The sequence below is a fragment of the Perca flavescens genome, chromosome 4 (genome assembly GCF_004354835.1).
Source record: "Perca flavescens isolate YP-PL-M2 chromosome 4, PFLA_1.0, whole genome shotgun sequence".
Taxonomy (NCBI): Eukaryota; Metazoa; Chordata; class Actinopteri; order Perciformes; family Percidae; genus Perca; species Perca flavescens.
Window position 1 is genome coordinate 41,497,701 of NC_041334.1, and position 9,094 is coordinate 41,506,794.

Here is a 9,094-nt window from a genome sequence, read left to right on the forward strand (position 1 = left end):
TTCAGTTCAGTTTGTCTCATGGAATTGTAAAGGGCTTAATGGAGCTATAAAAAGGGGTAATGTACTTGCTCATTTGGGGAGATTGGGGACAGATATTGCGTTTCTACAAGAGACGCATATAAGAAACCAGGATCAGGGCCGATTAAAGGGAAAGTGGGTGGAACAAATCTTTCATTCAAATTTTAACTTTAAAGGAACACGCCGACTTATTGGGAATTTAGCTTATTCACCGTAACCCCCAGAGTTAGACAAGTCGATACATACCCTTCTCATCTCCGTGCGTGCTGTAAGGCTGTCTGACGGCTCCAGCGGCATCAGGCCAGCACAGAACATGCAGGTAATGGTTCCAGTAATCCTACTGCTCCCAATAAGTGACAAAATAACGCCAACATGTTCCTATTTACAGGTTGTGAAATCACAACATGTAAATAGGAACATGTTGGCGTTATTTTGTCACTTTTGTCACAATTTGGAGCAGTAGGCTAGTTGGAACCAGTTACCTGCAGGATCTGTGCTGGGCTAAGCTAATGCTGTAACCGTCAGACAGCCTTACAGCACGCATGGAGATGAGAAGGGTATGTATCGACTTGTCTAACTCTGGGGGTTACAGTGAATAAGATAAAGTCCCAATAAGTTGGCGTGTTCCCACCAATCCCACTCAGCCCGAGGTACTTATTTCTATGGATGCCGAGAAGGCCTTCGACAGGGTTGAGTGGGATTACCTCTTCGCTACTCTGGGAAAATTTGGTTTTGGTCCCAATTTTATTTAATTTATTAAATTGTTATATGCTCACCCCCAAGCTTCTATACAAACAAACAATAATAACTCTAGTTGTTTTCAATTAAGCCGTTCGACAAGACAGGGTTGCCCTCTTTCACCCCTGCTATTCGCTTTAGCAATAGAACCCTTAGCAATTTCTCTACATGCATCTACAGCCTATAGTGGAATAAGGAGAGGGGGAAAAGAACACAAAGTATCCTTATATGCTGATGACCTGTTAGTTTACATCTCCAACCCCTCACAATCAGTGCCAACCATAATGTCAATTTTAGATACATTTGGGAAAATCTCAGGATACAAGATTAATTTTTCTAAGAGTGTTATATTTCCAATCAACCCTAAGGCCCAATTCGAAACACTTTCCTCTTTCCCGTTTAAAATAGTAAACTCTTATAAATATCTAGGAATCACCATAACTAAATGTTTTTCTACTCTTTTTAAAGAAAATATTCTAAAATTGTACGAATATACCCAACAAAATTTTAAGAAGTGGTCCAAACTCTTTATTTCTTTAGCAGGTCGCATTAATATGGTGAAAATGAGTATTTTGCCCAAATATTTATTTGTTTTCCAGTGTATCCCAGCTTATATTAATAAATCATTTTTTAGAAATTTGGATGAGATCATTACCCAATTTATTTGGAATAATAAAACCCCCAAAATCAAGAAGATGTATCTACAGAGGACTAAACCGAAGGGTGGGATGGCCCTGCCTCATTTTCAGCTGTATTACTGGGCATGTAATATAAGAGCTCTCTCATTTTGCATACAGGAGGGGTCGATAGAGTGGTGCGATATGGAAAATAAGTCATGCTCACCTTCCTCTTGGCCAGCTATAATTTATTCAGCCTTGTCTACCCCTGCTCGACTGAGTAATCCAGTGGTTTCCAACTCACTCAAAATTTGGAACCAGATAAGAAGGCATTTTAAATGGCAGGAAGGCTCTATGTTAACTCCATTAACTGCGAATCATTCTTTTCTACCTTCCCAAATTGATCCAATATTTCAGACCTGGTTCAAAAAAGGGATACGTTCCTTCCAAAATTTGTTTATTAATTAATGCTTTCCAACATTTCAGCAGTTACAGCAGATATTCGATCTACCTAGCTCACATTTTTTTAAATATCTACAAGCTCGCAGCTTTGTTCAAAAGAATTTTTCATCATTCCCTAATGAACCATCAACCCTCAGATGGACACACTGTTTTTACAGAATCCATTTATCAAAGGAGGAATATCCATCATATATAATAAATTATCACAGTTGGAAGGTGATGTTTCACTGGAGCATGTAAGAGCAGCATGGCAGGAAGACCTTGAATTAGATATTGCAGACTGGCAATGGGAAGAAGCACAAGAACGGGTTCACTCTTCTTCTTTGTGTATTAGACACGGTTTAATACAATTTAAGATCTTACATAGACTTCATTTGTCTAAATTAAAGCTATCCAAGATGTTCTCCTCTGTGTAGACTATTGACACCATTTCTGGTGTCAATAGTGACAATGTTAAGTTGTCTAAGAAACAGTGTATGGTACTTGGAGCTGTCACACTCTTAGCACGTAGACTGATTTTGCTCAACTGGAAACAAAAAAATCCACCAAGCTGCTCTGCCCTGATTAGAGATGTTATGCACCACCTTCAACTTGAAAAGATTAGATTTTCCTTAAAGAGTAGGACTAATCATTTTTATGCAGTACGGAAGCCCTTTATAAATTATTTTAATAAGACAGCAATAATTGAACCTTAACCCCACTACTACTACCAACTTTACTTTTCTTTTTTCTCTCTTTCTTTTATTCATATTTGTCTTTGTATATTATTACTTGTGTTAAAATGTGAATTGTTTACAAATAAGAATATTTTTGCACACTGTATTTACAAAGTTTTTTTTTTATATGTGTATATGTGTGTGTGTGTATGTATGTGTGCCAATGTCAAAAAATGTAATAAAGAGAATGTTAAAAAAACAAATTGAACCAGCATGGCTACCACAGCATCCTGCCATCCCATCCGGTTTGCGTTTAGTTGGACCATCATTTATTTTTCAACAGGACAATGACCCCAAACACACCTCCAGGCTGTGTAAGGGCTATTTGACCAAGAAGGAGAGTGATGGAGTGCTGCGCCAGATGACCTGGCCTCCACAGTCACCGGACCTGAACCCAATCGAGATGGTTTGGGGTGAGCTGGACCTCAGAGTGAAGGCAAAAGGGCCAACAAGTGCTAACATCTCTGGGAACTCCTTCAAGACTGATGGAAAACCATTTCAGGTGACTACCTCTTGAAGCTCATCAAGAGAATGCCAAGAGTGTGCAAAGCAGTAATCAGAGCAAAGGGTGGCTACTTTGAGGAATCTAAAATATAAGACATGTTTTCAGTTATTTCACACTTTTTTGTTAAGTACATAATTCCATATGTGTTCATTCATAGTTTTGATGCCTTCAGTGAGAATCTACAATGTAAATAGTCATGAAAATAAAAAGGAAACGCATTGAATGAGAAGGTGTGTCCAAACTTTTGGCCTGTACTGTATGTTTTTGTTGCTTTCTTCAGAGTTTTCGTAGCCTTTTTGGAATATCTTTTGACAATTTTGTACTTTTTTTGTTGCATTTATTTCCAATATTTTAGACAAAGTCCACAGAGGCAGCCCGGTTGGTAACTTAACTTCATCAGAGCCAGCTGTAAATGACGACTGCATTTCATTGGACAATTGTGTTGTATAATGACAATAAAGCTGCACCTTGAACGTTGGACCTTGTAGCAGAAGAGTTGTGTCGCACGCACACACACACACACACACACACACACACACACACACACACACACACAGATACACACACACACACAGAAACACAGAAATACACACACACACACACACACACACAAGTAGAAACATTATATTTAACATTACAGAGCCAGAAACTAACCCTGAAGAGACCAAAGACTAATGTGTTGTTAAAGTATCAAACAGCAACTTACAGTTTCTTCGCTTGAGTTGATGAAGAAGAGTTGATGAAGAAGAGTTGATGAAGAAAAGGGTCACTCTCTGACATAGGTGAGCTCTGGAATGAGTTCCAGCTCCACCTGTCAGGAAGCAGACAGGAAGGGCTGCTACAGGAGCAGATTTTCACAATAAAATGACCTTTGGACTGCTGTTGATGCTCCGTTACTGACTGAAGGATGTAATGACTGTAGACACTGACTACTCATTAGACAAGCTGAACATGTTTCCGAAAATATGAAATCCATCCCCCCTCTGTCTTCTTTCCTCACTGATACCAACAGTGAAGTCTTCAACACAAACATATTAATTGGGAGTGAATCAAACCTCCAACAGATACAATCAAAGTTAGTTTTAATCTCTGAGCTGGTGAGTGATGTCATGGCGCCCTCTGGTGGACATCAGCAGGAACTACAAGCAGAGCTCCACCAGACATTTTCACACATTAAATATTATCAAACAAATAATATAATCCAAACAGAACATTAAACAAAATTATATTAAAAAACATAGATCTGTCTGAAAAGGAGTAGGACGAAGTATACACTTATTTAATCCTACCCCTTTTCCATAACTCAGTAAATTATTGTAAATATTTCATTCATTTAACACATATTTACGTGTTATTCACAATTTATTTTATTATATATACTATACATGTAAACACACACATATTTACATACCAATACATATATATATATACATACAAAAACACCTACATACAGTCGTGAAAAAATTAGGACACCCATGCTAAAGTTGACTAAAAAGAGGAATACAAAAATCATCTTTTGCAAATTGATCTTAATGCCTTAATTAAAAAAATGAGAATCTTTACACCAATTTCCTTTGTGAATGAATAACGTATCGCAAATATATAAATGTTCTTCCTTAAAATACAGGGGGCATAAGTCAGTCCACCTCTATGTTAAATTCCCATAGAGGCAGGCAGATTGTTATTTTTAAAGGCCAGTTAGCCTAACAGGTGCAGATGTTCCCTTATCGTCTGTATTAGTATGTTGTGTACATACTAATACAGACGATAAGGGAACATCTGCCCCCTGTTAGGATCAAAGGTTCACTTCTAACATTTTATATTATTATAATAATAACATACAATAATTAAGACTAAAGAAGGGAAATCTGTTTTGGACTCAAAAACAAATTACAAATACAACACACAATACAAAAATATCTCTCAACACATACTCTCATGCAACACAAACATGCTTCCATATACATATAGTAAGCACATTAACTACTCCTTTCACTGGCACTTCCCATTAAACAACCCCGCAATAAGTGGGACAAACAGGAAACCTTTTGGAGTTTTTATCATCTTGGATGAAATAAAAGGAAGTCAGTGTACCCAACAAATAATAGAAATAAAACTAAGAAATAATGAGAGGAGACACGGACATATTTATAAAACTTTTTTTATTAATTTTTTAAATCGAAGGCTAACTGAAATGTGTCCGATTCAGACCATGAAAAACCATAGTCTTCGGTTGGTAACAAACAGAAGTAAATAACGTAACAAGCCTTGCAACACGTAGACCATCCAATATAAATTAAAATAAACAGGTTTTTTTAATACACAAATAAGCAACTATTATCATGGAGGATAAGTAGGCCTCTTTATAAGTATGTGAGCCATGCTGTGAACACAGAGAGCAAACTGGATGTAAAAAACTTCTCGTCTTCCTTCCACCTCTAAGGAAGAGTCATGAGCCTGCTGCTGAATCTTAATTCAGAGAAACCCAACGGTTGTTTTCTTCAGGGCTCCCACATTTTTTCGGACATGACATATGTAGGAATCCTGAGCAGGACAAAGCCATCTATCAGTCCCTCCAGAAAAACACGATTATGCGATCGTATAATTATATTTTTTCAAATATGCCGCATTTTTGCCGCATAAATTGCCGATTTCCGCGCAAAAGACGCGGGGCTAGCATGATTTCATAATCCCCGAATTTTCGTTGCAAAAAAGTCCCATAATATATCTTAGCAGAAAGTTGAAAAATGTTGAGTTTACTTCACACAAGAGCAGCCATTTCCCCCTGTTGCCATGGGAACGTTATGAAGTGACGTAATTATGCGTCGTGAACATCATCGAAAAGCTGCAAAACCCCGCGATGAAGCCATGATGAAACCACAGTTTTAGCAAGTTTCCGCAATTTTTGCAAGTTCCTGCAATTTCATCGCATCAAATTACATAAATATCATTTTTAAGAAAACGTGCCGCATAATTAAGGATTTTTGCCCCACAACAATCACAAAAAAACTCAGCATTTTTCTGGAGGAACTGACCTATAGTACACACAGAGTCCCACATTTGTAGAAAATCCAACAGCAGGTGGAAGACAGCCACTGCGGTGGACAGGCCTCAGAGCGCTGCCGTGTCCTTTAAGATATTGAGGCTTGTTTAAATATGCACACATAAATACAAAGTACGTACTGCAACCAAAAGAGAGTGTGTTTTCTTATAGTTTCTTCAACATTGTGGGAGGAAAGGCGCCGTGCAGCGCTGATTCAAAGAGCACATCGAGCAGAAAGGATCTCAACAGGATGAAAACTGTTTCTTTCACACGTGGTCTTCCTCCAGTCTGCTACGAGTGTTAACACGACCAGTTCTTAATGAGTTCTCCTTTCAAACAAGTACTAGTATGTGCTATTGTGTACTTAAAATACTGACATACTGAGATACTGGGAAAAGGCATTTGTAAAGCAAAGTGTTTCGCCCCAAAAAAATAAGAAAAGTTCAAGTCAGGTGTTAACTCTCAGCGTCAAGAGTCTCAGTTTAGGAGGATTCCTTCTTTGGAAATGTCTGTATTGGTGCTGTGGGCAGCAGACTGGGCTATAGGGTGTGTGTGTGTGTGTGTGTGTGTATTTACTGGTGTGTCTGTCTGTGTGTGTGTATATGTGTCTGTTTGTTTATATGTGTGTGTGTGTGTGTGTGTGTGTGTATTGGAGGCCAAAGACTCCAATACACTTTAATTTTGTAGCAGCCATGTTGGCTCTACTCTCCTATAATGCCGTTACTCTGTAGCAGCTGGACTTTTCTCTGATGATGCATTTCAGCTCATGTTATGCTAAAAATACAACTTCAGTAGAGTTAATTCTACATGTTAATAAAATTGCAGACTTTCCGCCATCTCTGGAACGCAGCTTAAGTATCTTTTTAGTTATTTTTTAACTCATTATGAAAGCAAACATTTGCCAGGAGTAGAAAAAACTGATTACGTTTGAATAAAAACAATACTTAAAAGTATCAGATACTAAGTCCAAAATGTGACTTTGTAAGTCAATATTATGACATAGTGAAAATAAAACACAAATCTTAAAATTCTGATTTACAAAATCCCATTTTTTCTTGGCAGTAAGTCATAATTTTGAGTATTTTTTCCTCACCAGCTTCACCACTCTGTGTTCTTGTGAATGCTCGTTTATCCAGCAATAGATCTGTACATGTTCACACTCAACAATACCCTTCTAAGCTCTGTGAGTATTTTAGTTTTTTCCTTCTTGTCAGTCCCTGTAAATGGACTTCCATACATCATGGCCATGAGAAGTACTGTATGAATCAGTTGGTGCTGTCTGATGTCTAAGTGTTAAAGGCACCAGTTTTTGGGAGTATTTGGGGGGGTGCATTGGACTACAAGTCTCGGTTGAGCCCAGACACCAGAAGGCACACAATGGGACGCTGGGCTGGGCGAGGATAGGCTATGGTTGGGGGTGTAGCGGACACCCTGGGCTCCTGGACTTATAGTGACTTATAGTGCGTTCCATTTACAGTTTTTTTCGATTGCTAAACGACAGTGGGTACAACTGGAGTCACGTGTGCAAAACTCTGACTCCAGTCTGCACAGCAGCAGTTCATGTGGACCAAACTCTAGTTGGTTTCTCATCGCTTGAACACAGTTTTCTAAACTCTCCACACTTATCCCAGGACTTTAACCACAACCTGCACAACACTGTGGATTTACAGCACTTTGTTCAAATGCTAACACACTGCTGTCAACACTGTTAACCACACATTCAACACAGAATAGATCTCAGTCTGGTGCCTATCAAACACTGCTGATTGCAATTTTAGCTGAAAGCCTAAGCAGGTGTCTTATTTTAGACTAGTTAATGAACATATATGGTATTTATACAGAGAAAGCTCAGAAAGCCTTTTTTTTGTATATAAACACCAAATAAGAATGAAACAATTATACCCTGTACTGTTTGAGAGAAACAGGTAAAAGAGCAAAGATACCAATATGTCCAGGTCAGATGTCTGAGGTTATGTACACGGATATAAAAAAAGTTTTGAGTTTTGCACATGTGACTCCAGTTGTGCCCACTGTCGTTTAGCAATCGAAAAAAACTGTAACACAGATTCTACATTGTTGAGATCTCGACTTTTGAGCAAAATTGATATTTTGAGCACATCAAACACTTCATTTTCTGCATTCTGGTGATTTTTTCTGCAACGATATGTGCCTTTTCTGCATCACGTTATGGTCCACATGTCTTCATTTATGTAAAGGAAATATAATAGGATTTTGGGGTGGGTTGCATCGACTAGTTTTGATTATTAAATTACGCCTCTGGCTCCAGCCAGGATAGCCACTGTTAGCAATGCCAGTAGCATCCAAACAGCGTAACAATATGTCCACAGATAGAAGATGGACAGCACTGTGTGTGCGACTGAGTTAGTGAGACACAATATGACAGTGAAGTGATAACAACCGTATGTTACTACAGCTTTCACTGCTGTGGATGCCCGCGGCAGCCATGCTGTGGGATTTTGAGGTCTGAAAATCTGACTTCCGAGAACAAATGGAACGCACTATTGATGGTCACATGCTCAAAGAAGTACACTTGAGCGTGTACGTGCACAGAGGAAGACGCCAGGACTGAAGGAAGGGTGTACAGCGTACACATTTAGATTCATCGCCTTCATATCTGACAAATGGTGTGCTCTGAGAGACAGAAGTCCTTCAGTTTGGGTGTATTTACTGGTCCTCCCAGTGCTCTGCAGCTCAGCTGTGTGTGTGTGTGTGTGTGTGTGTGTGTGTGTGTGTGTGTGTGTGTGTGTGTTTTTACACTCTCAAAGTTGGTCTTACACAAAGAAAAGAAAAAAGGTTTTTGTGTGATCGATGGATTGAAGTAAAATTTTAACATTTTTTTGTTCTCAAGTGAATAAACAACAACAACAATAATAATAATAACGGCAACAATTACAAAAAAAATCTTACATTTAGCACACTACGTTAAAATATGACTAATATTATCAAAAAGGCAAATAGTAGGTGTATTGCAACG